Source organism: Miniopterus schreibersii (assembly GCF_964146895.1).
Source record: "Miniopterus schreibersii genome assembly, chromosome: 2".
Classification (NCBI taxonomy): domain Eukaryota; kingdom Metazoa; phylum Chordata; class Mammalia; order Chiroptera; family Miniopteridae; genus Miniopterus; species Miniopterus schreibersii.
In genome coordinates, this window is record NC_138102.1 from 52,486,952 (window position 1) to 52,511,736 (window position 24,785).

At 37.5% G+C, this 24,785-nt stretch overlaps 1 protein-coding gene across 5 annotated transcripts in view; it reads left to right on the top strand.

Annotated features, from left to right (window-relative positions):
• The window catches only part of TBC1D4 (TBC1 domain family member 4), a 309,453-nt gene that overhangs the window by 212,803 nt on the left and 71,865 nt on the right, over positions 1–24,785 (top strand). The window contains exon 1 of one of the 5 annotated variants that reach the window (XM_081130658.1): positions 23,534–23,638. The exons of 3 other annotated variants lie outside the window; for them this stretch is intronic. The gene's annotated coding sequence lies outside the window, so the exon portion shown is untranslated. Of the gene's footprint in view, positions 1–23,533; positions 23,639–24,785 lie in introns of those variants that run through there. One more of the 5 variants, XM_081130656.1, reaches the window with a different exon arrangement.

A 24,785-nucleotide genomic window follows, 5' to 3' on the forward strand; every position in this document is an offset into this window, starting at 1 on the left:
TCCCTCCTTTGAAACAGTTGTGGAGAAAATAAAAGGTTGAGATATAAACTCCATTAGCAACATTCATGCCTGGAAGAAAAATGTGCTTTATTGTTTTAGTATAATGAATGGAACAGCCTGTGAGTCTGTGAATTTTTTCTACACCTGTGGAGGTGTGAGATTTGAAGGTTGTGATTTTTAATGAAGGAAACTGGATTAAGCATTCACCCTTTCCATAAATTATAAGCATGTGAAATAACACTGTGGAAAACACTGCCTGGAAGCAGGAACTATATTAATAGCAGGTCATGAGACAAACGAGGTGCTCTGTGGGGAAGTCCAGAGCCAGTGGGTTGCAAAACCCACCTGACCCTGTATATAAATGAGGGAGCTTAAACAAGCCAGCCATTTAAAATGGAAGGAACACAAAAACCAACTGGTTCTGGAGCCATGATACATAGCAAGGTGTCATTTTTGCCCCTCTAGTGGGTTGTGAACTTAATAAACTGCTTATAGGTTTGCTATTTCTAGCAATACAAAGCATCGTTATACAAATAGCCTTTGATAGTATATGGGTATTTTATTATAATGTTTGAGGAATGCATTTCATATTATGACTTGTGAACTTTACTGCTCACTTTTTAAAAAGTGTGAAAGAGGTCCCCTAGTGTCAAGACAGCCTTTTACACACCATCCTGTTTAGACACGCCACAGAGTTAAAAGCCAAGCGTCTGTGGTGAGGAGCCACTGGGGGAAGTAGTGGTCGCTGTGTGCTTCCCAGGCTTACCCTTACCACACTGCCGAGCAGTTACAGACCAGTACATGCGCCTGCCATCCTTCAGGCACTCTGGATTTCAGAGAAGTTCTGCTTTTGTTCTTAAAGGAAGGCTACTTTAATACTTCAGGGAACAGCAGCTTCTCTACTGGATGCAATCTTTTTGAAGGCAGTGATTTTTCTCTCTCACATTGTATACTCTGGCAAATCTAGCAAGTGTTTTGCACATACGAGATGCTCAGTAATGTTGAAGGAAATTAATTAGATGCAGTGCTGTTCCTATTGTTGTTTACCTTTAACTCAAACTACACTATGTTAGTGTGTTAGAAGCACTAACATAGTGTTGCTCCCGGTGTTCGGAGTAATTGGAAAGAGCATATTTGATTTGACTTATACTGAAAAATAAAACATGAACCAAACAAAACAGTAAGCTACATTTTAATTTTTTTAAAAAATCGGCTGGCAAATCTGGCTTTTGTTGTGTTTGCAGTATGAAATGTGATTATTTGTGTCACTTAATAATAGGGTGTATATTCTAGCAAGTATATGGCATATAGGTGGGGTTTTTTGAGCACTCGTTTTTGTTCTTTTCTGTGTTTTCCTTATTTTTAAACAATTATCACAGCTGAAACATCTGGCAAGCTGATTTAATACAGAGACAAACTCACCACTGTTTTTTTTTCCATGAACTGCAGTGTTTTTGACGACTTATTGTGTTTAATAATGTTATTTCTTTTTTATAATTCACAAGGACCCTAGCAAGAACTAAAATCATGGAATCTAAGCTATGATTCTGCAAAATCTGGCTTAATAAATAAGAAAGTAATATGGTAATATGAATTTGAGTTTAAAATAAATGGGTCTGAGTTGACAGTAAGCTTGTGTTTACTTCTCTAAGATAATTATACTTGTCTTCTGCATGAGGTCATTTTAAGAGTCAACTTAAAATTAGTTGAAATATTTTATATGGTATTGGGAAGTCTACACTTTGTAGAGTTGGTCTGCGCCTAGCAAGCCAAGTGGGCAGTAATGGATAGTGTGTTATCTGGTGAATCTAGTACAGCAAAGGATATCCATTGATTCATACTTGTAAAATGTTTAGAGCAGGGCCTGGCACACAGTAAGCCCTGTGTTACAGAAATGTATTATATAAATTTTAAAATCCAAGAAAAATTTAATTTAGTAAAAGGTGGGTAAGTATAACATTCCAGAGACCAGTTTCATAGCATGAGGATCGAAAGTGAGAAGGCAAGGTTTTCTACACATGTAAGGAAAGACTGTCCCCTTCATTTTCGGAGAGTTGGGCAGCAAAGGGCAGGAAAAGAAAACCTAAGTGGTGTAGTGAGATTAAACAAAGGCTCTGTGTGTGTGTGTGTGTGTGTGTATTTTAAATTAAAATTTTAATATATGTTTAAGATCACAAAAAAGATGAAGCCCATGATGAAGAAATGATTGGAGGTCTTAAAGGAGGGTATATTGTAACATTTGGAGTCCCGTCTCCCAGGAGGAGAGATGGATTAGAGGCTCAGTAAAGATGAAGGATTGACTCGAGAAGGGAAGAGAGACGTCTGCAATACTCAGAGGGAAGTATGAGAAGACCGATGTAGGGACAGTGAGATACTGAAGTGAAATAGAAGCACACGAAATAACTTACGTGATCTCTCAAGTGCAGTAAGTTAAAGTGGATTTTCTGCTGTGGGGACCTTCTCTTTGTCTTTGGATTACAATTATTGGAGAGCAAATGGAACTATAGGAAATGTACATCTGAGAGATGTGGGAGAGGGTGAAGTTTGGTAATGAGGTAGAAACAAAGTATGAAGAAGGATATGATGATATTTACGGTAATATTTGGAACATACTGCTTGGATTTTTAAATATAATTTTTAGGGTTATAGGTGCATTTTAAAACACAGTCTTTTGTTTATTCAACAAATACTTTGTTTATTTGACAAATATGTGTTTATTAAAAAAATCTTTGGTTTCATAGTTTAGAGTGGGAAGACATGTTGAAAAGATAAAGAAGGAAAATATATAATATGTTAAATAGGGATAATTGCTAAGGAGAAAATTATGCAGAAAGGGTGAAGGTGGAAGGAAGGAGAGAGAGAGAGACAGAGAGAGAGGGACAGAGAGAGACAGAGAGACAGAGAGAGCGGGACAGAGAGAGAGAGAGAGACAGGGACAGAGAGAGACAGACAGACAGAGAGAGAGGGACAGAGAGAGACAGAGAGAGAGAGAGACAGACAGACAGAGACAGAGAGACAGAGAGAAACAGAAAGTCAGAGAGAGAGAATGAGATTGAACAATGTAGAAAGAATGAGAGAGTTTGGGGGAGTGTGGCCATTGAAGTTCTCACTGAGAAGATGACAGGTGAGTCATGATCAGGAGGAGGTGAGGGAGAGGGACAGGAGCTTCAGGGCTCTGAGCAGGAAGCCTACTGGCCTGTGGAAGGAGACTATGGAGGCCATTTGGCCGGAGCAGACTTTGTTGGGTAGTGTGGTAGGTGAGCTCAGAGAAGTAGTAGGGATCAGATAGTGTAGAGGCTTGTAAGCTGTGAGGCTGCGTGACATTACTAAGTGGAGTGAGTATAGGTAGAAAAGGGAAGAGACCCAATCCCTGAGCCCAGGGTGCCTCCAAGGGTTAGAGTTCTGGGGAGACAGAGGGAATAAGCAAAAGAGACTGAAAAAGGAGAGCCGGGAAAGTGGAAAAAAACTAGGGCAGTGCAGTGTCTGGAAGCCAAAAGGAGAAAGTGTTCCCAAGGAGAGGAAGTGATCTTATCTGTCAAGTGCTCTCCACGAGTCCAGAGAGAGGACAGAGAATTAACCATTGGAGTTAGCAATGTGGCAGTCAGACCTCTGGTTTGATGGGGTAATGGGAGCAACTGCCTGACTGATGTGGTTTCAAGAGGCAAAGGGAGAAGAGCAATTAGAGGCAGTGAGCACAGGTAACTAAGTCTTGCAAGGATTTTAACTGGGACTGGAGGAGAGAATTGGCGTTGATAACTAAATCTCTTTGAAGTTCACGTGCAGCATCCATAAGTTTTTACTCCAAGCCTTGAGGAATTTCTGTTAGAAGAGTTAGATTCCAGTTCACTTTCAGTGATTATATTTTAAGTCTGAGGCTGCCGTTATAAGTTAGTAAATAAGAATGGTAACCACGCAAGTGAATGAAGATTGCTGAAGGTGGCAGTAAAAGAGTCCCCTGGTGTCAGAAATTAGTAACACCCTTGAAAACACTCTTGAGCATAAGCCCCGGTGCAGGGGTAGTGAGGGAAAAGCCCTCTCTCAGCTGATTCCATATCCTGATCACTCTGCAGATAGACTTGTACCAAATTATCTCCAGGATACTGGACCTTTTGACCACTGAGACTTGCCTTGCCATTTAATCTCTGTTTTGACCTTTTCATTTAAAAATTTTGCCTTAAAAACTTAAGTCTTCTGGACTAATTCTTTCTGTGACTTCTGGGACCCCAGACTTCTGATTTACAGATAATTTTCCAGTTTTTTCTGTGTTTTAACTTGTTAACTTTTGGATTTTTCTGCTCACATTTTTTGCTGGTCTTTGCATCTGACAAACACGATTGTTTTGATACCTAGAATTGGTATGCAATAGCCAACTAGACTAGAACAGAATTAATTGGATTTTTAAATTGGGTTTATAAATTTCAGTAATTGCTATGCCTGAACTGATCAGAATGATTTCTTGAAATTATGATATGACTTAACTAGTCAAAATATGATTTTTTAATTCTGTAGTATTCATTTAGTCAGTTTACCTGTATCTGAATCTATAGTATTAAAAATAAAACATAAACCAACTCTGGAAACATATTAGTGAGCTAAAACTAAGCTTTTCTATGAACTAATCTCTTTTTTACATATAGTGCTTTTCTGAAAGAGCAAAAAAGAAAAAAACACACTGATGGTAGCCTTTGAAATAAATAAAATTACATAGAAAAGAGATGTGGTTGTGACTTAATTTTAGTCTGAAACATACACCCTATGATTAATGCTTTTGTCTTTTTTTCCAAATCTCCTTTCAAGGGTGTTATAATTCATTTTGATGGCAGGGTAGGTAACCAACAGAGGCAGGTCCAGTCTGTAGAGTGAGTACTCCTGGAAATACGTCATATGGTTCTAGCTGTCATAAAAATAAGATTCAAGTAAGCATATTGAGCTCCTGTTTTAAGTATGAGAGGAATCTTGAATATTGCAGTCTATCAGTCTTTTTAAAAGCCTAAATACTTGAACCCAGAATAGATGCTGAGCAACAGTGGCTACTGTTTAGTGAGCACTTATTATGTGTGGAACATATATGCTCTCACATTTACTCCTTGCAACAATCATTGGACGTAGTATCATTAAACCATTTTATATGTGAAAGAAAAGTAAACTTTTAGAGAAGTTTATGATCCATTTGTATAAGGCCACACAGGCAGTAGATAGGAGAGCTGGTATTGCAGCCTGTGTGAACAGTTTTGAAACGCGTGACATTTATAATCTATATGTCTGTATGTTAAGCAGATAATTTGACTGCAGTGGAGACAACTTAAGTCAGTGTGATAGTATGTTTTTCCTGTGGGCATGGCGGGGTACTCTATTACCATCAACCCTGGGGCTCCCTGAGATGCTTTTAGTAGGTTAGCAAAACGTGATGATGTTAAGACGTTCTGTGTCCTTTCCACTATGGTGACATATTCACTGCTGGTACAAAAGCAATGGCAGATAAAACTGCTGGTGCCACAGCACGAATCCACGTAGTGGCACCAACTCTGCTAGTGCTCACTGGATGCTTCGCCACCAAGAACTCATAGTTGTTAAACCCCACAACCACCCTGGCCAGTGTGGCTCAGTTGGCTGGGTGTTGTCCCATGCACTGAAAGGTTGCTGGTACAATTCTCAGTGAGAGCACATGCCCAGGTTGCGGGCTTGATCCTGGTAGGAGGCATACAGGAGGCAGCCAATGGATGTTTCGCTCTCACGTCGATGTTTCTCTCTCTCTTTCCGTCTTCTTTTCTCTCTCTCTAAAAATAAAAAAAATCAATGAAAACATTTTTAAAAAGCCATATTCACTTAAGAGTATCCTTGATGAATCAGTAGAAATTATTCAATTTATTAAATTTGTTCCTTGAGAACATATCTTTTTAATATGTGTGACAAAGTGGGAAGTGCATATCCAAATACAGTAGTAGTTTAGAGGAAATGTATTTGTGCAATTGTATGAGTTGTGTGGTAGACAGTTCTGTCTACCCCTATGGCCCCTAAATATGTTCATGCCATAATCCCTATAACTATTTCAACTGACATGGAAAAAGGGACTTTGCAGATGTGGTTAAGTTTGAGGATCTTGAGATGTGGAGTTTATCCTGATTATCCAGGTAGTCCCAGTGTAATCACATGAGACCTTAAAAAGGGAAAGAGGAAGACAGAAGAGGAAGTCAGAGAAACATGATGTGAGATGGTCTACCATTGCTGGCTTTGTAGATGGGCGAAGGGGCCAGAAGCCAAGGAATGCAGATGCCCTATAGAAGCTGGGAAGAGCCCTCAGCTGAGAGCCAGAAAGAAAATGGTCCTCGGTCATACAACTGTAAGGAAATGCATTCCTTCCCAGAGACCCTGAGAAAGAGTGCAGTCTGCCAGCACCATGGCTTTAGTCTGGTGAGATGTCCCGGACTTTGGACTTACAGAACTGTGAGTCCAAATTAAATTAAGATTCTGGCAATTTGTTAGGGCAGCAGCAGAAAAATACAAGTTATGAGCTGACCTAGTCACTTTTTCATAGGACACCATTTTTACCTGAAAGAATGACTCACAACCAAAGATGTTTGATCAGTATTGGGTGTTTGGCAGACATTTTCTTGCAAATGAACAATATGATCTTACCACTTCAAGGAAAACTACTGATAGTACTGAGAATTTTGGGAAAATGTATTTATCACTGTGAACTTGACAATACTAAGGACTTCTGATGAGACTGGTGGTTATATTAACAGGTGTAATATCTTGGTCATATATACATATATATACATATATACACATATATATATTTAAATATGTCTGTATTGATTTCGGAGAGAAGAAAGGGAGAGGGAGGGAGAGAGATAGAAACATCAATGATGAGAGAGTCATTGATGGGCTGCCTCCTGCACGCCCCCTACTGGGTAATGAACCTGCAACCTGGGCTTGTGCCCAGACCTGTAATTGAACTTCGATCTCCTGGATCATAGGTTGATGCTCAACCACTGAGCAACACCAGCCAGGAAATTTTGGTAATATTTAATAAAATATGTCAATGTCAATATTTGCATAACTCAGCGAACCAATATTATCCAAAAGACCAAAGCATGAATTATGAAGTCATGCATTGATAAAAGATTTGTTCAAAGTGCAAGAAAAAGAAATGGATTTTAATTCTAATGAACAAATTAAAATGATGAACAAAATAGAAATAGAAGCATGAATAAATGAAACAGACTTACAGCTGTCAGAAGGGAGGGAGGTGGGGGGCTGAGTGAAATAAGGTGAAGGGATTAAGCAAAATATCACATAGACACAGACCTCAGTGCGGTGATAGCCAGAGGGAAAGGGGGTTGGGCGTAGGTGAAGGTGGGCAAAGGAGGGATAAATGGGGAAGGAAAGAGACTTTGCTTTGAGCAATAGGCTCATGACATAGCGTGCAGATGATATTTTGTTGAGTTGTACACTTGAAACCTGTATGGTTTTGTGAACTAATGTTACTGCAATAAATTCAATTAAAAATAAATTTTAATTGAACAGCATACAGAAAGATTTCACAATGCAAAAGACTTATAAAAAACTATCATTTATTGGTTTAGCGGATAGTGTCAAAAAAGAATATTCACAATTATCCGAAAGAGGTCTTAAAATCCTTCTTTTTCCATTTATATGTATTTTTGTGCTACTGGACTTTTCTTCATATACTTCAACCAAAGTAACATATTGCAGCAGGTTGAATACAGAACTAGGTAAGAGAATTCGGCTGCCTTCTATTAAGTTAGACATTTAAGGGATTTACAAAAATGTAAAGCAATACCAATATTCTTATAAAAATATATCACTTAGGTTTATTGTTATTTTAAATGAATAAATAAATATTTAAAAAATTTTCAGTTGTAATATCTAAAATGGTGAATATTGATAAATACAGCCACATTAAAACTCTTAGAAATCTCTCAGCGATTTTAGAGTACAAGAATGGCTGTTCTAGAAGACACTTTAAAAATGATGCTAAAGATATAATTATTGAGATGGAAAAGTGCCTAAGCCACATTTTTAAGCACAAGGGCAGGGGGTCACAAAAATTGTGTTTGGAATGACCCTATTTATTCAACATTTTATACCTATACTAACTATATGCACATAAGATATGTCTGGAGGGGTGCTCACTAAAATTTCGGTAGTGGTAATCTCTGGATGAACATTTTCTTATTTGTGCTTGTCTTTTTGATTTTATTATTTTACAATGAGCAGGAATCATTAAAGAAAACAGCTAAGCTATATTAGAAGTCACATTTTATTATTTAATAGCAAGTGTCATTTTATGAAACCATATAAAAAGTGTAGAATATTCATAGAAACTGTTTTTATAGTGCATTCTTTTTAGAGATGCTAAATAATAATTATGGCTTATGGTCCAACTTTATAGCCCAACAATTTATATTTTGGTAGTCTGAATCAACATATTTTAGATGGCGTTATTGGTAGCTTGACCCAGTAGATACTAGATATTTGATAATGCCAGTATACATTAACTTTACTACTCCTTTTGTTTTCTACCTAGTATTTATGTTTAAGCATTGTAAGACAGAATTATACTGAAGATGTTTGTAAAAATATGGTAAGCTGTTTAAGATCATAGCAGGGCATGGTGACTTTATGGCATGTGCAGTTAATCGTGAGCAAACACTGTCACAGAAACCCAGCGTTTGATGTCTAGTTCCTTTGATCTCATCTTTCAAGTTTGGAAATTGTCATACTCATTTTCTTGATTCAGTTGACATGACTTAGTGAGTGAGTTAAGCAAATATGCAGAATCTAGAGCAGTTTCCTATCAGTAAAATCAGAACAATAATAGAATTACTTCAAAGGATCGTGGTAATGATTGAAGGAGATGAAGTATATGACGCATTTAAAACGGGGCCTAGTACATAATAAATACTGCATAAATTATTTAGGAAGTGCACAAAGTAAGTCTACAGCAAACATTATTTACAGATAGCTAACTTTTCCCAATATTCATTTATAAATTCTTCAGTTTTCACATTAGCAATGGTTATAAAAAGGCTCTTAGCAGCTTTTCTTTTAGAACAGGCACCTGCTTTTCGGTGGCATTCATAATGTGATTGTACTGTTTTTCCCAAATGGAAACACTCTGGCTTCAGGCAAGAAGCTTTGCAGTGTTCTGATCTAGGAAAGTGAGCGGAACTCTTTTCTCTTGGATTATTTGTTTGCTCATTCATTTATTCATTCATTTTGCAAACATATATTGAGTGCGAGCCATATGTGCTATGTTTTGTGCTAGGAACAGATAAAAAGGCCTGAGACATCTGTGGGATAGACGGGTGTCGTTGGGTGACTAAATATAGTTCGTTGTGCCTGTGGGTGATTTGGAGGGGCCCCATGCTGCTGCTGGGCTCTTGGTTTGGGCACCAGTTGGAAAGGGGGATGGAAAGAAATTTCCCTGAGGGGAATGATGTTATCTTGTGGAAACTGTGAGCAAAAGGGCCTCCCAGGTCAAGAGGGCCTCCCAGGTTGAAGAGCAGTGTGGCTTTGTTCCTCTCACTTGTTTCAGTTCTCCCAGGACTACATATCATCTGCTGATACGCCCTGGAGGAAGTTTGCGTGGAAGATTTATTAGTGATGTTTTTATGTTCTTCACATTCTGTTCACTAGGCTAAAAGAGAACATACGTGTTTTTCCAATAGTTATAGGTCCTCAAAAGTTTTAGGAATGTTTCATAAAGGCAAGGAGATTTCTGAGTTTTTTCCTTGGGTTCTTTTAACCATAAATTGGAGTTAAAAAAAAAAATTAATGATTATTTATGTTTTATTTCAGAAACATTGAAGGAATGCTCTTTCTCAAATTCTTTTTTTCCTGAATGAGCCCACAGACTTTAGCTCCCTGGAGATAAGTTTAGAAAAGGGTTAAGACCTGAGGAGTCCGAGATGGGAGACAATAGTTCAGGGAAGCAGACACACTGTGCGCCCAGGAAATATATAATGAGATAAGAAAGAGTAGCAAACAAGGAATTTAGAATCTTATAGGAGCCACAAGGGAAGAAGACAAATTATATACAAGTCAGAATGTAGTAAGTACTATGAGGACAAGAACAAAATGTTTTATCAGTTTACTCAATGAGTATTTATTGAGTGCCTACTCTGTGCCATGAGTGGGAGGGAGATAATTTCCACTTAAAGAATTCAGGAAAGTTGATGGTTTATAAATTATGATATATTGCTTGAAGATGAAAAAAAATTTAATCTTATCTAGCTCATTACCATTGTAGAGACAGACCTCGCATTTGTTTTCTTTTTCTAAATATGGAGTTTTATAAAAATCTAGGGATTGAGAGGAAGCAACGTAAGATCGAGTAGGTGATTTTTGTAATATTTTTCAATAGTGTCTAATCATTAACATAGATTTAATATACATTTAAAGAGTTTTTAATAATTTCAACCAACTTTTAGTAAAATAAAATTTAAAATATATTGGTGAATGTTTATTATACAAGTTGGAATATATGGAAACAGAGTCTAAGGTTGAACAAAGGATAAGTATGTTGATGGATTTTTCACTAACAAAATGCTAGACATAACTGGAGTGCTAATGCATTGGTCTTTAACATATCACAATAATCATAATTTATGAAACTTTTAAGATCTGAAAACCCCAAATCATAAGATTTTTATATCTCAAAAGAGAAATTTAAGGCATTAAATTGTTTCTATCAATTAGAAGTATAATTGCATGTTATTAATATATAATTGCATGCTATTTTTATGTATTCATTGTAGCAAGTTCCTAAGTGAATTCTATTTGGCCTGGTTTAGTTGATAAGTAGAGTGTTTTTAATATAACAGAATATCATTAAAATATTTTTGTAATTCAAATTCTTGCAAGTTCTGACTTGTCTTTTATCAGTGAAATGGCGCTTGACTAGCAGGAGAGTAAGTGAATGTCTTTGTTTTTGCTCATTTGTGTTTGAGGAAACAGTTGTAGTGCCCATGGGATAGAACAATGATATTTGCATCAAATAATTATTTCGTTCCTATTGGCTTTCAGGACCATAGATACAAAGAACAGTATGGTGGTTAACAGAGGGAAGGGAAGGGGGGTAGTAAAGGTTAAAGGGGGTCAGATATATGGTGACAGAAGATTTGACTTTGGGTGGTGGGCACACAGTACAATATACAGATGATGTATATAGAATTGTACACTTGAAACTTATTTTATTAACCAACATCACTCCCAATAAATTTAATGGAAAAATCAATATACAAAAGTAAAAAATAAAAGTATATTAAAGAAAATTGCTGAGATATTTTCTTCTGGACACAAGCATGGTGTAAGTAAAGAATCTAAAAGCAATTTGGATGTCACACCTCTTCTTCTATGGTTTTTGGGATCAAAGTCTATAAAAGTAAGCAGATGGCCATAGCAGTTGCTCTACACTGTATATTGTGGAAGTAATATTGGGACCATGTTTCCATTTAACTGCCTCACTCTGTTCGAAGTTAAAGGTTCTTTATGGTGTAAATAGTTTTTGATATTTACTTAGCAGTTGGCTAGGAACCGGGCGACCCTGCTGTGCTATATTGAAGATATGATGTTCACACTTTACAACAAACCAGAATTATTTACATCACACCTGGTAATACTGTTTATGAAGACAGATATGTATATACTACACACCCCAGATGTAACTTACAGACATCAAGTCAACTCTCAGCTGCTCTATAAATTCCTATAAGATGCTTGTTTAAAGGTGATGCTGCTTTTTGTGTTTGGCCCATTGGAATGAATTAAATCTATAGTTCCCAAGACAAAACATTTATTAACTAGTCTCATTGCTTTGTGACTACACCAGAATATTATGTGCAGGGGCATATTACAGGTTGTAATAAGTATTAGGTGGTTATTTGGGGGTTGTTGCCCCATTGCTATCTCTATAGAAATGTAAACATTGACATAAAGACCACCGCACTAACATGGTTCTAGCTAGAAAAAATATTTACAAACATTAGTGGGGACTGTTGATGTAGCTAACTGTATTACCATCAGAAGTGCTTTATTATCTTTTAATGAGAAACTCTAGCCCCATGAGGGTGGTCATAAGGTTTTTTTGGGAACAGGCTTATCTTTATTAAGTACATATTTCTGCAGTTTTGACGAGTCTTTTTTGGAGCCATTACATGATTAAATACTCTGACTTATACCTATCCCCAGCTTCACTTTGTTGAAGAGAGCTGACTGATGCCTTTTTTTTCTTTCTGATGAATCACTGACAATTGTGACAGGAATGCAGGTTGTTCCTGATGTCTATTCTCCCTTCTTTAGCGATAGAATGTTAAACTAAGTACGTGTCCATTCAGAGTTAGGACTCTATTTCTTAGCTTCTCTTGCTGCTAGGAATTCCTCCAGCTCTGGCCAGTGGGGTGTAAGTAGATTTGTGTGTGTGACAGCTTCCTTAGGAAAGGGAGTGTCCAGTGTGTGTGTGTGTGTGTTGCTCTCTCTTTCTCTTTATTCATCCCTTTTTCACATCTTGCAGCCTGGAATAGAGCGGGCACTGTTTCACTGTTTTGGACAGTGGGATCAAGGCCCCCAGGGTAGAACAGGAAGATGAAGGGACCTTGGTCTTTGATATTTAATGGCGTGGTGTAATACCAAAACAGCCCTGCACCCACAGCTGAACTTCTGTATGAGAGGGAAATAAACTTGTGTTTTGTGTAACCAATTGCTGCTTTGGGTTTCAGTCATAGCAGGTGAACCCAATCCCAGTGATCCCCATAGATCTGGCTACTAGTTAGGATTCAGAGACAGGGGTGAACACTATCACCCATGAAAGGATCCTGAGTGACCCCCAGAATTGGAGACCCAGAGCTCCTGAGCCATACTTCCAAGGCTGTCTACAACCAGAGAGCTGACCCTACCAGTACTCTTTCTCTTCATATCTTGTTGGTTTTTTAAAAGATGATGCAACAGAGCCACTGTCTTTTTCTTTTTTTAAGTATTTAAAATTGATTTTTAGAGAGGAAGGGAGAGAGAGCCAGTAAGAGAGAAGCATTGCTCTGAAACATCCATTGGCTGCTTCCTGCACATCCCCTACCAGGGATCCAGCCCACAACCCGGCCATGTGCCCTGACTGGGAATTGAGCCAGCAACCTTTCGGTGCATGGGACAGTGCCCAACCAACTGAGCCACACTGGCCAGGGCCATATCTTGGTTTTAATTCTCTTTTCCTCTTAGTTTAATTTTGTGTTATTCTAGGCTTTCTTCAGCGAAGGGAGCTGGCCACCTGGGTTGCCCAACTAACTTCCTCATCAGCTTGAGACCTCAGATGGGAAACAGCTGTGTCTCGTCTTCTTTTGAAAAATATTAAGGAGCGACTCAGATTGACCTGACTTGGGTCCCATGCCCACTTCTCTATCTGCCACCCGTCTAGCTTGGATCACATGGCCTTCGTTGTGGCCTACTCTGGGGGCAAGGGTTTGGGAGATTGGTAAGGGGAAAGGCGCAAGAATTAGCAGTGTCCACTGCAGCCATTTGTTCTAAATGAAGGTGGGTGCTATTTCGATAAAACAGTGTCTATTTCAGTTAAGTTGTTCACAAATGATTTAAGAATCACATTCTTTCTTGAAAGCAGTCCATGTATGAAAAAACAACAACAAAAAGAAGTCTGCTAATTTGCTTTGAATTTGCTTTCTGACTTTGAAATTGTGAATTTTTGCAAAGTGCAGCTCAGATAGCTCCCTTGTTTGGAAATTTTAATGAAAATGAATTTTGGCCACATTTACACTGTACAGGTTAATTATTAGTAGCCACTGCACAGATTTCCTTAATTTCTTTTATCTTCAGTCATGTTGATTGTAATGTCAGTATTGAAGCATTGTTTTAATCATTAATCATTTTAGTATAGATACGAGCAAGCATTTTGGGTGTTAGAAAGTTAAGCTATTACATAATGAGAAATATTTCAGTGCCACACATTCTATTTTTTGAGAGCTTCCTCAGGGAATTAAAATTTGGTAGTTAAATGTTTTACATACATAAAAGCTGATAAGTAAAGATATTTTGTGGGGGGCTTTGGTGTACTAAGTTACCAGATTACTTGAAAAATCATGACAGATCAGTTAATTGAAAGGTGATGGTGTCATGTGATTGAGTTCTGTTGAAGGAGAGAGGAGATATCTGCCCACAAGGCGTGTCCAGGGGTGTGTAGGGCCTGGTTTGTTCTGGGCAAAGCTATGACAATGCACTCTTCCAGGTGGCTTTCAAGCAACATGGTGACATTACAGAGACTTAAGAGGTAGAGGTTTATTGCTTTAGAATTACTCCATTCATTAATGTGGTTTCCAGTCAGATGTCTGTGGAGTGATAGAAGGAATATATTCTTTCTCCAGGACTCTGAAAGGCTGAAACTTTTCATTGTTTTCTGCAATTAAAGATGACAGGGAAATGGGTTGTTCGAGTCACCTAAGTCATTATATGCTTTCCCTTGGCATCATTTAGCCAGACCGCACAAGAGAAGGGGAGGAGGGGAATCTCTGATACGTAATGAACAAGGAAGAAAAATCTTTAAATAGCCAATATTGGCTTTGAAAAAAGTCTTTTCTGACCAGAAACTTCTTGGTAATGTTCATCATAGTCACAGACAAGAGGAAGGATCGAGGGCCAGAAAGGCGACTTGCTGCGTTTTCATTGTATTAATTAACTGTATCAGGTACACTCAATTGTGACTTAATTTTGTTTTCAGGAGGTTAGTTCCACTGGGAGGGCTGGGCACAGTGCAGTGTCGAGCTCCAGTGTGAGTAGTCACCATGTGGAGACAGTGCTTCTCCGTCACCTGCGGAAAGGGCAGGCCCCCATCAGGGATCGCTTGCTATTGCCTTTCCTTCCAGCGTTATTTTGGAGAGAGGCGAACGTGTGTTTTCCTTTTTATCCTTGGGTATAGGCAGTTCGGACTTTCCTTCTTAGAAGGAGGGAGACATTTGCATAGTGAGTGGGTAATGATTATGTGTATAAGAAACTCGATGTCGCCGAATAGAAGCTTGAGAATGCTGTGTTATTTTCGTTTGCAAGGTGTAAAATCTGTTGTGGTGGTATAAATATCTGAAGTAATACAGAAGCCAGGACAAAAATAGGTTTCTGGGAAATCCATGGTGTTTTATGCTTCCTGATAATATTACAGCTTCATCTACGACCTCAGCCAGAGCTTGTTATGTCCCGGTCCCCCTGGGCTTAGCCTTGGCTCCCTTGCCTCTTTTCTCAAGCCCATTCCATTTCACAACTAGCCTTGCTTGAGTAGCTCTCCCCTCACGAGTTTAGACATTTCATAAGTTAAAACTGCTTATTAAGTGTTTAGTTTTAGTATTTTGTTTAGATGATTTTGTACTTTCATGGATCATGATAAAGGACCAAGACATATGCTCTTATTAGGTTATTATGTCCTGTATGAAAATATATAACAGATTAAAGGTTATCAAGTGTTGGTTATTTCGATATGTGCAATTTTTTTAGTCTAACTTTATTTTATCAACTTATTTTATTGCTAAACTTGCCTAGTCAAAATTCCAGTTAATGTACTTTCCAGTAATTAATTTTATAAAGCTAAAATGGGATCAGTAGTAATAATATTTTATAAACAGTGGCATTTAAAAAATTTTTTTTTTTAGTATCATATAAATTCTTTTTTTTTTTGCTTAGGTAAACTAGTTCATGTGGGAAAGCTCCCTCTAGTGTTTTTTGGAGTAACTACAAATGTATTGAACTGCATACTTTTTTTTTTTTTTTTTTGGTAAAGACTTTTTTTTTTTAGAGCAATTTAGGGTTCATAACAAAATTGAGAGGAAGGTAGAGAGATTTCCCATATACCTCTGCCTCCGCACATACATTAGTATGACTAACAAGAATTGTTCATTTGCTATCAAGGGTGAACCTACATCAACATGTCATGATCACCCAAAATAAATAGTTTATCTTAGGGTTCACTCTTGGTGTTGTACACTCTTTGGGTTTGGACAAAAGTATAAATGACATAAATACATCATTATAATATTATACAGAATATTTTCACTACCCTAAAATTTTCGATGCTCTGCCTAATCACCCCCCCGCCCCCCACTCCTTTTTATTGTCTCCACAGTTTTGTCTTTTCCAAAATTTATATAGTTGGAATCATATATGGCCTTTTCAGATTGGCTTCTTTCAGTTGTCAATATGCATTTAAGGTCCTCCCATGTCTTTTCAGGGCTTGATAGCTCATTTCTTTTTGGTGCTGAATAACGTTCCGTTGTCTGGATGTGCCACAGTTTATCTATTTATGTACTGAAGGACATCTTGGTAACTTCCAAGTTTTGGGAATTCTGAATAAATATTCAGAAAACATCTATGTGCAGGTTTTTGTATGTATATACATTCATTTTTGAGTAAATACCAAGGTGTATGAATTACTGTATCAAATAAGTGGTAAGAGTATGTTTAGTTTTGTGAAAAACCACAAAACTATCTATCAACTATCTTTCAACATATCTATCTTTCAAAGAGTCTATATCAGTTTACATTTTCATCAGTAGTGCATGAAAAGTTTCTCTTGCTCCGCATTCTCACCAGTATTTGGTATTGGCAGTGCTCTAGATTTTGGCCATTCTAATAGGTGTGTATTGATATCTCCTTGTTGTTTTAATTTGCATTTCCCTGATGACATATGATGTGGAGCATCTTTTCATATGCTTATTGGTCATCTGTATATCTTCCTTGGTGAGGTATCTGTTAAGGTTTTTCTGCCGTTTTTTAATTGGGTTGTTTGTTTTGTTGTTGAGTTTTGAGAGTTCTGTATATATTTTGGATAGCAGCCCTTTAGCAGAAGTGTCTTTGGCAAATATTTTCTCTCCGTCTGTGGCTTAGCTTCTCATTCTCTTGATACTGTCTTTTGCAGAACAGAAGTTTTAAATTTTAATGAAGTCTGCTTATCAATTATTTCTTTCATGGATTTTGTCTTTGGTGTTGTACCTAAAAAGGCATCAGCATATCCATGGTCATCTGGGTTTCTTCTGGAGTTTTGTATTTTTGCATTTACATATACGTATATTATCCATTTTGAGTTAATTTTTATAAAGGGTGTAAGGTCTGTGTCTAGATTCATTTTTTTGCATGTGGATGTCCATTTGTTGAAAAATATTTACTCCATTGCATTGTCTTTGCTACTTTTTCAGAGATCAGTTGACTATATTTAGGTAGGTCTATTTGGGGGCTGTCTCTTCTTTTTCACTAATACCACACTGTCTTGATTATTGTAGCTGTCCAGCAAATTGTGAAGTCAGGTAGCGTCAGTCCTCCAACCTGGCTCTTCTTCAGTATTATGTTGGCTATTCTGGGTTGTTTGGCCCTCCATATAAATTTTAGAATCAGTTTGTCAATATCCATAAAATAACATGTTATGGATTTTGATTGGAATTACATTGAATCTGTAGATCAAGTTGGGAAGAATGACATCTGGACAGTATTGAATCTTCCTAACCATGAACATGGACTATCTCTCCATTTACTTAGTTTTTCTTTGATTGTTTTCTTTAGAGTTTTGTAGTTTTCCTCACATAGGTCTTGGGTGTAAATACTTAGATTTATGCCTAAGTATTTTATTTTTGGGGGTGCTAATGTAAATGGTATTGTGCTTTTGATTTCAAATTCCACTTGTTCATTGCTGCCATACAGCTAAGCAATCGACTTTTATGTGTTAACCTTGTATCCTGCAACCTTGCTATAATTGTTTATTAGTTCTAGGAGTTTATTTTGTTGATTCTTTCAGATATTTTACATAGATGATTATGTCAATTATGTCATCTGAGAAGCAATTTTATTCCTTCCTTTCCCATATTTATACCTTTTGTTTTCTTTTCTTGCTCTATTGCATTAGCAAGGATTTCCAAGGATCAGTGGGTACCTTGATCCTTGCCTTGTACTTAGAAACTTAGTGGGGAAGCTTTGAGTTTCTCACCATTAAGTATGATAGCTCTAGGTTTTTTGTAGATAACCTTTTTCAAGACAAGGAAGTTCCCCTCTATTCCCAGTTTGCTGAGAATTTTAATAATAAATGGGTGTTGGATTTTGTTAAATGTTTTTCTGCATCTATTGATAGGTCATGTGATTTATTTATTTATTTGGTCTGTTAATGTGATGGATTACTTTAACTGATTTCAAGTGTTGAATCAGCCTTGTATACCTGGGATAAATCCCACTTGGCCTTGGTGTATAATTCTTTTTATGCTTTTTTGGATTCAATTTCAAGGATTTTTGTATTTCCTTGATATTTCAAGGATTTTTGTACCTATGTTCATGAGAGATACTGGTCTATAGTTTTTGTCTCTGCTTTTTTCCTCTGAAAGAGATTATAGAGAATTGGTATAATTTCTTTCTTAAATGTTTTATAAAATTTACTAGCAAACCCATGTGGGCCTAGTGCTTTCTGTTTTGGAAGATTATTAATCATTGATTCAATTTCTTTAATAGATATAGGCCTGTTCAGATCATCTGTTTCTTCTTGTGTGAGTTTTGGCAGATTGTATCATTTAAGGAATTGGTCTATTTGATGAAAAGAAGGCATCCAGTTGAATAAACAACTAGTAGGCTGATCTCACATTGAAGTGCTTTATGGTTGCGTAAAAGGCTATGCTGCATTTGAAATTGTCTCATAGTGCCAGCTTGCATAAATAAATAACAACTCTTTAAGGGGTGAGAAAATGGAAGATTTAACTTTCTGGATTACATTTATACAAGAAGTTTGCTTTTCTTGTATTAATGAGTTTGCTTATTTCAACTTTTTTGGTCATATCTATATTAATACCCACGTGCGATAAAAGAAAAATAGAATTAATTTTCACAAGTGTCACAAATACTTTATAATCAAACTATGTTGTTTTTATTTTGGTAAAATCCAGAACTGTATTATTTATTTATTTTTTTGCCTAACTATATGCACTCATTTTCCAAAATTTATTTCTTATGTAAATATTACTTATATAGAATAGTTTCCAATCTCACTGTAGTCAGAAAAAGCAGTTTACGTACATGGTTTCATTTAAGGGTACAAAATCTCTCTTCTAATTATTGGCTGATTCCTGAGTTTCACCTGACACTAGAGCTCTCAAGTTAAACCTTAGAGTAAAATGCACATTTCCCTATGACGGGGTTGTAGGGGTCCTATTTGATATCATTACAGCACAGAAAGATAGCCTGAGTCTTCTAATGATAAGTTTGCCTCACAATTTGCCTTTGGTTAGCATTGAATCAAATGAAATGTTCATTGTTTAATACTGATTGATCTTTTCCCACATCCACAGCTGATGATCACGTTTTCTGTCTAACTGAGGAAATTAAAGCAGTCAGAATACACATTCTCCAAACTCCCACCACCACTTCTTCCTGAATCTGTGCCTTTAGATTCTGCCTTTCCCTTTGAGATGAACTGTCCTTGCAGCAGGTCAGTTCAAACTCTTCCGTTGTGCCCTAGATTCCCACACCTCTTGCCCACTTAAGGGCATTGCCAGCAATTGGACCCTCTTTCTCTAGACCATCAGTGTCCCTTTCACTATTGAATATTCCCTGTTGGAAGCTGTCATTTCTTCCATTTGTAGGAGAACTCTCTTCTGACTCACCTGTACCTCCAGCTACTGCCCTAATAGATTGTCTGTACCTATGATTTTGGATTTCATTCTTGACATTTTCTTTGGAACCTACTCCAGTAAGGCTTGTGCCTTAGGCCCCCATCAACGTTTTCTTGTCAAAGTCACCTGTGACCTCATTTTGAAGAGCTATTCCTTCTTGGAAACCTTTCTTGGCTTCAGGATACCCGCTCACCTTCTCCCTGGCTCTTGCTGTATTTTCCTTTGCTCATATCTATAAAGCATGTGTGCCTCGGGTTGGTTCCTGGAGATATTTCTCTCTCTGCCTAGCTCTCTCTCTCTCTCTCTCTCTCTCTCTCTCTCTCTCTCTCTCTCTCTCTCCCCCCTCTCTGTTTTTCTATGCCTGGCTCCTCCTCCCCCTCCTGCTCACTGTGTCTTTTATACTCACTCTCTTGATGAAATCGTCTCATCTCATGGCTTTAAATGTCATCTACATGCTAATACCTTCCAATTTTTCTTTCTTAGTTCTGTTCTCTCCCCTGAGCTCTAGGCACATATTTTCAGCTGCCTATGGTCATCTCCCCTTGGACATATCAGAGCAGAACAGCTTCTCGAAATGAACATGTCCAAAACTAAGCTCCTGCTCTCTTAAGCCCCCCACCCCCTCCACCCATTTTACTGCAGCTTCATTTTTCTAGTTCCTCTGGCCAAAACCCATGAAGTTCATCCATTCATCCTCTTTTCTCTTACATTCCACATTACATACATCAACAAATCATCTTCACTGTGCTTTTAAAATTATATCCAGATGCTTTCAGCTTCTTACCACTTTTCTTGCTGTTGATCTTGGGCGAGCTACCCTTGTCTCACCCTGGATTCATACAGTAGGCCCCTGCCCCATCACCCTTGCTGTCTAATCACACAGCAGCCAGAGGGACCTTTAAACACAACTTAGCATCCGACCTTGGCTTTCTGTCTCACAAAGAGTAAAAGCGAAAGTCCTTCCAAGGTCCTGCATGATTTGGATACCCATGTCCCCACAGGCTCCTTGAAGTTTCCTGACCATGCCAGGCAATTGTTTGCTTCAAGGCCTTGGTACTTGATGTTCTGTCTGTCTGGAGTGTTCCTCCCCCACATATCGGTATGGCTCACCTCCTTGCTGAACAGAGGTTTTCACTCAAATATTTTATAGAAAGTCCTTTCTCTAAAATTGCAAATCTTCTGCCACCCCCTCCAAATTTTCTGTCCCCTTTCCCTGCATTATTTTTCTCCTTGGTAATTCTTATTATCTAAAATCCTTTATATTTTACTTATTTCGTACCCCATGCTACTAAATTTCATGAAGACAGCGTTTTCTTATTTAGCGGCAGCTTTTCACTTCTTCCATCTGCTTACACAAGCAAATCTGATTGGCTTTTTAAATTTAATTGAACAGTATTGAATGCTTTCCCTGTCCCAGCAGTGTGTCCGCCACATTTGCACACTTAATTTAATTTTCCCAGCTTACCTCTGAAGTAAACACTGTGGTTCCCATTTTGCAGAAGAAAACCAGAGGCTGAGAGGATATGATGTCTTTTCTATAGACAATAATAGATATTGGGATGGGACTTTCAACTTAAGATCTCTAACTGTGTATTATGTCATTTTCTAATATGCCACACTGTGGACTAATCCACTTTAAAAAATAATGATTTTTCTTTTGAAAGAGAATTTGAAAAGGACTGTTCTTACCTATTGTTCACCATCTGACTTCTGTTCCCACCTTGTCTTTCTTGTGCTCATGTTTTCCCTGTGGCACTTTGCTCAGCTGCTACTGAGGACATTCTGTTCCCTTAGTCAAACTGCATGATTCTCCACCTTTTTTCTGCGAGTTACTCTTTTATATTTTATATATGACTGCATTTGCAAATTTGAAATGGTTCTAAAGCCATAGATTATATTTTCCAGAGAAGGAATTCTAACAATGTGATCGGTGAGATGGACTGGGAAGGAAGAGCTTAGCTGAACGGTTTAAGGAATTTCTCTGTCTCTGATGCTTGAACTAACTTGGAAGCTACCAAGAAAGCAGCAGTTAGAGGGTTGCTGAGCCAAAAATGAATTTGGAGCAAAGTGACTGAGAGTATCTTAGAATTATAGCCTGGTCTAAGAGGAAACTGTTCTGGCTCAAGCCCAAGACTCTGAAACCAAGCAACTTGGATGCCTGTGGTCTAAGTCGCAGAGATACTCCCGTTTTCTTTGGCCCCAGATAGTCTACTTTCCTGTAACCTCATTATTTTCTGCTTTATTGGTTTAACTTTTGATGTAAATGGTTTGCTTCTACATCTGTAAAACAAGAAAGAGCACCTTTAGTTCAGCGTTGTTTTTTTAATTGATTTCAGAGAGGAAAGGAGAGGGAGGGAGAGATAGGAACATCAACATCAATGATGAGAGAGAGTCATTGATCGGCTGCCTCCTGCATGCCCACTGCTGGGGATCGAGTGAGCCCCCCACCCGGGCATGTTCACTGACTGGGAACCGAACCTTGATCTCTTGGATCATAGGTTGAAGCTCAACCATTGAGCCACACCAGTGGGCTGCACCTTTAGTTTTAAAATTCTGTAATTTTAAAGTCACGGTATTACTCCAGTTGATTTAGAGTCTAGACCTAGTGAAAATTAGACCTCTTTTTACTGTGTAAAATATCTCTTAAATAATATTTTATATTTTTAACTAAATATAAAGAATTGCTGAAGTACCTTTGGATAAAAGTGAAAATGGTTTAAAAATCATTTTCATTTCTTGTTAAGATTGCCAGGCAGCTTTACCTTAAAAATGAGACTGTGCTTCCAAAGTAACTGGGACTGGAAAAACCTCAGGGGTTTTTAGGTAATGGTTAGTGTTTCCTTAATATGAGCTTTTTCATGATGTGCATATGCCTTCTGATCACTTTCCATTGGCTGAAGATGAAATTATAATATTAAATGACAAAACTGGACTTTTTTCAAAATGCTGAGCTGATCTTAATAGAAAGGAAATCTACCGTCCCCTAAAAGCATGTATTACTTCCAAAGCAAATATATTTCTTTTCCACACTGTCTCTGTTTGATTGAGACTAGTTTAAATTGTTAAGTCTTCTCATTAGGCAGTTTTTCAGTTTACTTGAAATGTTTCCTAGTGTTTCCCTCCATCAAAAAATTTACACCCTTTTCCCTTTTTCCCCCCATTTATCTGTATCTTGTTATACTTACTATAATTATTATAAAAAGATGAATAAAGAATCAAGCAGTTAAACTCATATCGATTTTACCCAGTTTTTCTTTGCTTTAAGTATGTTTGTAAGCAGCTTATTCTCACATTCATATTTCTATCCATTTTTATTTATTTATTTATTTATTTACTTATTTATTTATAAACATATCTTTATTGATTTCAGAGAGAGGAAAGGAGAGGGGGAGAGAGAGATAGAAACATCAATGATGAGAGAGTCATTGATCGAGCCTGCAACCCGGGCATGTGCCCTGACCGGGAATCAAACCCCGATCTCCTGGATCCTAGGTCTATGCTCAACCGCTGAGCTATGCCCAGCTGGGCTGTATCCATTTTTAAATGTTTGCTGAGGTTCATCTGTTTATCAATGAAGTCTGGGAGGAAAAAGGACATTGTACTAGTGATTCATCTCTGATCTTCATTACTAATGAGTACTGGACACTTGTGATTATTTAAGTAGCATAAGAAAGACAATGGTTATCAAATCTAAAATGTTCTTTCTAAGGAAAGCCAAAGCTCCTGCGCTTCACTTCTGAACAATCAGGGTGTTTCCTGATTGCAGAGTCAGGAAATGCTTTACTTTTGAAGCAATAACGGTTACTCCTGGAAGGTTTTATAATTGGCTGCATAGCGATAACATGGACTTCCAACAAATACAATGAAGTTACTGCTGACTTACTTAAAAAGAAAGAGAACTCCTGAGTGCCACAGAAGGCTCATACTGAGGTTTGGTTTACTCAGTGCTCTTGGGGAACGGCTTTGAAACGGCTTCCTGAGCGAAGGTATCTTTCCTCAGCGCTTTTAATGGTCTAGATTTTTATCCTGTGTTTGCTTGAGTCTTTAAACATTATTGTGTTGTAGTTGTAGTTGTAGAATTTGTTTCTTAAGTCAGGCAAAGTGTCATTTTTACAACACCACTGGATTGCTTGGAGTATGATAAATAATTATAATAATTAATGAGAAACAGCATGACATTCAGGGATCTACTGGGAAATTTCTTTTAATCTAGAGTGATGAATTGCTTTAATGTCTGAATTTTTGATAGCTGAATCTAAATTCTTTTTGTGAGATTACCGAAGTGTAATGACAAAATACTAGTTAAAGGTGGCACTGTGCTTTTTCTAAATAATCATGAGGTATTTGAAAAAAGCCCTGTTCATTTTATTGTTTGTTGAATTGATTATTGTGTATTAATGGAAATGAATAATTTCAATGACTTACAATATTTCTGGCTTAATAGTAGACATCATTTTCCATCTCCTTTTAATGCATATTATCTTGCTCCTATAGTGACAGTGATACAAAAAGAAACCCACAGAAATTTGCATCTAGATGAGCAGAGTGGAAAGCCATGGCTCTCCATTTGGGGGGCTGCCAGATCTCTTGAGTTATCAACAGGAATTTAATAAGCCTGTCTCACTCCCAGAGAACTTTCATCAGGGTTCCAGGTAGTTGTCGCTACTACTTACATGCCTGTGTACATGCCATTTGTCCAGTTTCTTGTGAGCACAGACCACTTTTCCAGTGGTCGTATGGAAGAGCTCTAAGTAAGACTCAGAATTCCTGCAACTCATTCTTTCACTTAAGAGCTTATGGTATAATGGTCTAGAAAAACAGGAGATGTTGAAAGATTCCGTGCATACAGGAAGTTAATTTATACACGTAATGTCAGTTAACACTGTCCTATGGGAGAATACTGTTTCCCCAAATATCATTTGTATGTACAAGTACTAGCTAGAGATTTTCTTTCTGTTCTGACTGCTCTTTAAAATATATGCCTCAGTAGAAGGTTTTCATGCTTCTTTGATAACTCATTTCCCCACTGTGGATATTTTACTGTTTTTATCAGTAAGACTTTTCTGGTGTGGGCCCTGAGTGTGTAGACAGGGGCTGTACAATGTTAACTTGTATGTGTGTCATCCACATGAC